Source organism: Lactuca saligna, chromosome 6 (genome assembly GCF_052625555.1).
Source record: "Lactuca saligna cultivar CGN05327 chromosome 6, ASM5262555v1, whole genome shotgun sequence".
NCBI classification, from domain to species: domain Eukaryota; kingdom Viridiplantae; phylum Streptophyta; class Magnoliopsida; order Asterales; family Asteraceae; genus Lactuca; species Lactuca saligna.
The window spans coordinates 76,193,171-76,200,186 of record NC_136422.1 but is presented as its reverse complement, the minus strand read 5'-3'; positions in this window follow the sequence as shown (position 1 = coordinate 76,200,186).

Genomic DNA, 7,016 nt, shown 5'->3' with positions numbered 1-7,016 from the left:
AGTATTCACAAAAATATCAAAAGAAAGAAGAACACATATAAAACTCATTTCTAGGCCCAATAAACATGTAAGTGGACCACTAAGGCCCACTATACGTGTCTATTATTTCCAGGCTCAAAAGGAATATGAATATCTATCCTAAGCCCAATATACATGTAAAAGGACACTAAGGCCCACTAAACATGTATATTATTTCCAGGCCCAATAAGGATATGAATATCGTTTTTAACCCGTTTGTTATTTTTTTGTTTATTTTAGGTTGAGTATTTACAAATTTGATATATAAATCCCACTTTTTGTAAAAATGACGTTCTTGGCCCAATAAGCCAAAAATTTAGAAATTAAGGCCTAATTTTTGTAAGAATAACACTTTAGTCTCTATTTTGTTCAAAACTTTTGTTGATGACTATTTTGTGGTAAAAATAACATTTTAAACCCATTTTTGTCAAAATATCGTTTTTGGCTTGATTTTTGTGGAAATACACATTTTCTAGTTTTGGGCCTTTCCGACCTAGTTTTTGGAAAATTTGTAGAAAAATCATTGTAAGTTGAAATTTTGATCCGTAAATTCTGGAATTTTGGAAATTTTGTCTACCTTGTTCACAATTTTTTCCAAAAATTTTAATGGCTTCTAAAAAGTGTGAAATTGTTCACCTCCACAGGCTGGCGCAAAAGTATTTCAAATTCGATAGGCAGTTTTGTAAAATTCGCCAAAAATTTTAGAAAAATCGGATGAAAACGTGAGAGTAGTCATTTTAAAGGTATAAATCTGAATGTTATCCATGTAAAACAGTTTTGAAAAATACTTCCATTAAGATGGTCAAAACAGTCCGAGATTGGACCAAAACTTTCCTATCAAGGGTTGTTTTATCAGTTTAATTTATAGATCTTACAACACAACACTCATTTTTGCTATTTAAAGTGTATAAATCTCAAATATAATAGTTTAAATGTATTATATGTGGTAAAACATACTTTTCTCAAGGTTCTTATGAAGATCCAAGTGATAAACTTCAAGTTCTTAACATATTTTTAGATTAATGAAGAAATCAACACATAATCACCAAATAATTCATGGAAAACACACATAGTCATGCATATACACATATATCTACACTGATAAACTTGTATTCTCACCCAAAAACAAGTAAAAACCAAAAAAAAAGGGGGTATGAACTAACCTTGGGGTGATGGATCGTTTTTAGTGAAGAAATGGAAGAAGATTTTTTTATCCTAGCAAGCTTTCTTGAGTAGATCTTTAAATTAGATGGTCCTAAGAACATGATCCACAAAAATATGGGTGTAAGAGGAGATATTTGAAGAGATCAAGAAGTGAAATCATAGGTCTAAGTGAAAAACTTTCCAAAGATGGTGATATTGAAGAAGAATCTCTTGAAGCACACACACTTGACACGATTTTTTTAGAGAAGAAGTGAAGAGAGAGTTCTTTGAGAGTTTAATGAGGAAATTGGAAGTGGAATAAAGTGATTTTTGTGAAGGATAATGGCCATTGGCCAAATTTAAAGAGGGAAAGAAAGAGAGAAGTGAAATGGTTATTACATGGTGGTTAGATGCTTTGATTTCCATTAAACAAAAGTGAGGTGTCTCTTAATTAGGTATTTGACTTCTCCTATTTTTTAATATGGGCCGAGATTTTGGAGAAAGGAAAGGAAAGAAGAAAAGTTTTGGGCCTTTCTTCATCTAATGCGAATTTATGTATTTTTCATCCTATTGGGCCTTTATGAGGGTTTACGGCCCAACGGACCCCAAGGATGTAGTTCACGACCCATTAGGGCTTATGAAACTAGTTATGGCCCAGCATGGACCATTGGAAATAAGATGGATCATTCTAGGCCCAAAGTAGTCAAATTGAAAGTTTATTGGTCCAATAGGCGCAATAAGGAAATCCTAGTCCAATATGGGCTTAAACCGGGATTCTTAGGGTTTTTCAACCCTTATTTGAACATATGAGATGTATTTGAGTGAAAATGGAGTATAGTATTCACTTAAAGTACCAGCTATTACACTAGGTGAATGATTGCATGAGAGTAGAATTTCCTAGCAAAAATTCTAGTTGTGACATCATCCCCCCGTTAGAGGGAATTTTGTCCCGAAATTCTTTCGAAAGGTAAGTTCATGAATGATAGAATAGGTGAGGGTACTTCTGCTTCATCTGGTCTTCGCGTTCACATGTGAATTCCGATCCACACTTGGCGCCCCATCGAACCTTCACAATCGGAATGCGACATTGTTTTGTGCGCTTTACTTCCTTATCCAATACACTGACTGGTTCTTCGGCGAATAGGAGATTCTCGTTTATTTCAACCTCTTTCTAAAGGAATGATAAGAGTTTTGCCTGATAGGCACTTTTTCCGATTCCATACGCTGAACGTAGGGTGTACGTTGCTAAGCTCTACAGGCAGGTGCAACTTATAAGTATTTGGACCACTCCGAGCAAGAATCTCGAATAGTCCGATGTATGGTGGGTTTAGTTTTCTCGTTTCCTAAAGCGAATCAGTTCTTTCTAAGGAAAGACGTTCATTAGTGTCCGACCTTCGACTTGGAATTCCAAAGGTTTTCGTCATTTGTCAGCATAACTCTTCTGTCTTTCTCATGATGTTTAAAGTCGAGTTCGGATTTTGGATTACCTTGTCTGTCGTTTCGCGAATGGTTTTCTGGTCACGTGAGAGTACTGACGAGTGAATTGAATTTATGACCATAATGAGCCTAAAAAGGAGCAACCTTGATGCTCATGTGATAGATGTTACTGTATGAGAATTTAATCAAGGCCAACCAGGTATCCCATGACTTGCTGAATTCAAACACCCAGACTTGGAGCATGACTTAGAGTGGTTGAATGGTCCGTTCGCTTTGGCTATTGGTTATAGGGTGGGAAGCAATGCTCATGACTAGCTGTATTCCTATAGCCTTCCGGAGTGACTGTCAAAATCTTGGAGTAATTTTGTTATCTCGATCCATGCAGTGCTTTGTCCGCGATATTCTCCGGCTTTGATGCTTTCCAAGGCCGTTCATAGCTGTTGACAGTGTTTTATTCTTACTTCATGAGCAGACGAGTATGTTATTGATGAAAAATAATGAAAGGGCTGATTAGGAATGGTTGGGAAAACATGGTTCATAGGGTCCATGAATACCGTGGGAGCATTCATTAGACCGAAGGGTATCACAACGAATTTGAAATGGTCGCGATGAGTTCGAATAACAGTTTTTGGAATGTCCTCTTCTCAGGCTCGAAGTTGATGATAACCGGTTCTTAGATCTATTTTAGAGAAGTAATTAGCTCCTTGGAGTTGGTCAAATAGGTCGTCTGTCCAAGGGAGTGGGTATCGGTTTTTGATAGTGAGCGTATTCAATTTCCTAAAATCGATGCACATTCTAAAGGATCCGTCTTCTTGAAGAACTACATCGGAGATCTGCAGGGTGAGAAGCTTGGTCTGATGAATCCTTTGCACAGCAATTCTTCTCAATTGACTGAATAACTTGTGAATTTTCGGCGGGAGTCAACCTATAGGGTGAATTGGCAATTGATGTGGCTCCTGCTATGTGGTCGATTCGAAATTCGACATGTCTATCTGGGATATTCCCAAAAGTTCTTCGGGAAACACATCCGATGAATCACATGCTACTGGAATACCCTGTATGCTTACCTCTTCCTTGGTCTTGTCCACAACATGAGTGTGGAAAACGTAGTTGTTCTGGTGAAGGCACTTTGGTGCCTTGATGCACGAGATAGGATAAGGATTTGGTTCCATGTTTATCACCATGAATTATTAGGGAAGGTGAAGGCAAACGGCCTTCTCGCGACACATAACATCAACATGGTGGGGACTGTACCCATCCATGTTGATTATCATGCCAAAACTCCTAATATTTACTGGCATCAAGTCCATTGAAATGAAGGGTTGTTTAGTGTTAAGGTGATCCCTACATAAATATCTTTGGTTGATTTGGTTTTTCCCATTAGTCAGCTCCATCGTTAAGGCTTAGCTTAGCCTATGGGATTGTTGTTTTAGTTAGTGCTCGAATTTGTTACTAACGAAGCTTCGCTCACCTTCACTATTGAATAAGAGGTAAGCGAAAGAGTTGTTAAGTGGGTGTATAACTATTGTCGGGTCTTGGTCTGCTTTGTCTTGACCCAAGGTTAGGACCATTTCTAATCCTTCTGCTCCTTGATTGTTATCCTTGCGGTAATTGTGCCAGAAGTGACCGGTTCCTCCATACCTATAGCAGGTGTGACTGGTCTCATCATTGGTGTTGTTGTTAAGGTTTTTGTGATTTTTGTTGTTTTCATTAGGTTGGCGATTCTAACATGGATAAGTTCTATAGTATTTGGTGGTGTGATTCTTTCGGTTGCATTTCTTACAATGAATCTCTCGTCAGGCTCCGTTATGATGGAAAGTTGCACTGGTTGCATTTTGGAAGGCTTCCAGCATATGGTCTCGCTGATGTTGGTGTAATAGGGGCATGGTTGAATGAACAGCAACAATATGTTGCTTCTTTGAGAACCTTTGAGTTGGCTGTGCCGTTCTCTTACTTCCAGGATTTTGCTTCCTACTCTTAAGGTTGGGGTTTAGTGTGCCTTGAAAAGCTGCCACTTGTTGCTTCCCAGGCTCGTTCCTTTGGTTGGAGTTGTCAATTCTATTTCCGCCTCCATTGGTGCTGTTTGCATTGATTTGTGCCATAGCAGCGGCTACTGCCGCTGTTACAGCAGCTTGGAATGTAGTAGAGTCCATCTGTCGGAGTGGTGTCTCGCGGGTGTGCTTGGTATTCCTGCTGGGTGGCATTTTCCTGCTGCATGTTGATAATCCAGATCGTAAGTAATGATCGTCATTCCTGGTTGTACTCTATAAATTTTGCATCTTGTTGTATAATTCTCACTGCTTCCATCTACATCCTTATGATGTATTCACGGTAGTAGTTAATCGCATATTTGGCATGATTGTTACATCTATCCTTAGAGTATATGGGTTGTTTTGGTTTCGAGATCCTTAAGTATCTAGCGGTTTCGAGGGTGTGATTGAATTTATGCAATAATTTGAAATAAAGATAGCATATAATCATTTCATTAGTACACGAAAGAGAGTCATACCAGATATTAGGGGGACAAACGAAAAAGTTGATCCTAATTGTGGCGGAAAGTCTCTGGTGGTGGTGCTGATGAAGTCGATGCACCTCGAAGACGAGCTACATGTTGTTTGGTATCTCGTAGTCGTACTTCCCAAACTAACTGTCTCACTCGGGAGTCTCCGTTCACTTCCTGTGTTTGCCTCTCATCTCTCTCAATAGCAAACCACATTGGTTCTGTTCAATTTGGGGTGTCTTGAGCTTGGTTATCAAAACCTCAGGTGCGTCGGACCATGACTGGGAGGGCCTGGCCAGCTGGTCCTCTATGACTAAGATCGAAGAGACCTCAGTTCCTACCGTAGTGTGGTCATATCCCCTGTTGGTGACTCTATCTCCAAATATTATGTGCCTAAGAGGGCATGGGGCCACCGAGGCCCACACGATAAGTCGGTACTCTAGCCCTACATGGAGGATTGATGACATAGAATTATGCATCCGAGTCATCATCATCATTTCCTTTGGGATCTTCCTCTTCGAGGTCGACGATTGACTCGGCGGCTCCATCTGCCAGTTCTACATCATGTTCCTCCTCTGGTTCTTCCACTAAGTCTTCTTCTGGATCTTCCTTTGGGTCGAGCCACCCTGCTAGTCCCTGACTAGGGAGATAGGGATTTTCTGGCTAATAATACACGTCTATAGTGTATTGCACGAAGGGGTATAAACACTAGAAAGAAGTAGCATAACAATTACTCCTATAGTAATTTAATTTTGTTTAGGTTTGGTTCTATATGCTCTTTGGATAATTAAATGGTAAGTTTTTGATTCAATTTTCATCACGATTACTCGCAAACACATGTTGGTCGTATTTTGAATGAATGTAGTTGATCAGGCTACATTCACCCGCAATACGACTACATAATTGCCCGAGTTTAATAGCGATGTTCAAATCCTCCAAAAACTTTTACAGTTCTCGTTGTGTTATTATTCTAAAATTCACTCAAAGGTATGTATTTTAATTATTATGTTTAGAGTTGTTTAGCCCCGTTGTATTTATAGTTTCATATACTGTATGATTAGATATTCTAGTTCACTATAAACAATGCTCTGATACCAATCTGTTACACCCCCGAACCAGATGGCGGAAACGTCCGGGGGCTTGTGTGTGACTTCATCTTGAAATATCATTACTGTGAATATAATTGAAACATAACATCATCATCATCACACATGTAATATAACAAAATTCATTGTTTACATCAAGTATTGTATTGGAGTATTACATGCCAAAATAGTAAGAGTATGATTAAACCAAATATAACACAATATCCATTAGTTTGTTTCGTTCATCCTGCTTCAACGGTTTTCATGAGAATATAAGTTATTTTGAAAAATGGTCAACATAAAAATGTTGGTAAGTTCATAAGCATGTTTGTGAAAATGATTTCTATAACTTGGAAAACCACCAGAAAATCCGATATTTTCTGAAAACTGTTTAGTGTGTTTGTGTTAGACCTTGTATTAATGCATGTATGTTATCGTTTATTTGACTGAAAGGTAAAGAGAATGTAGAGAGAATGTAAGAGCATGTAAAGAGAAGGTTCCCAGACAACCCAATGTTGCCTGTAAAAAAAAAAGAATGGTCTTCCGTAAACTTCATAATGTTAGTTCCTCTAAGCGAACCATCATAACCATACTAAATAATGACAATTTCACATGTCTTGGCGTCGTTGGACGCCGATTTTGACTTTGATTATAAGGTTTTCGTCACCCTATACTGAGTTAGTCTAACTGTAGTGAACAGCTCATGTGTGGTGTATCATCCCCGTATAGATCTATACACAAATCCCCATTCACCCTCCAAGAGACATTGGTTATAACTATAGGCTACGATTGTACATTTGATAGGTGTCAACCGACAAAACTCACTAGATCCT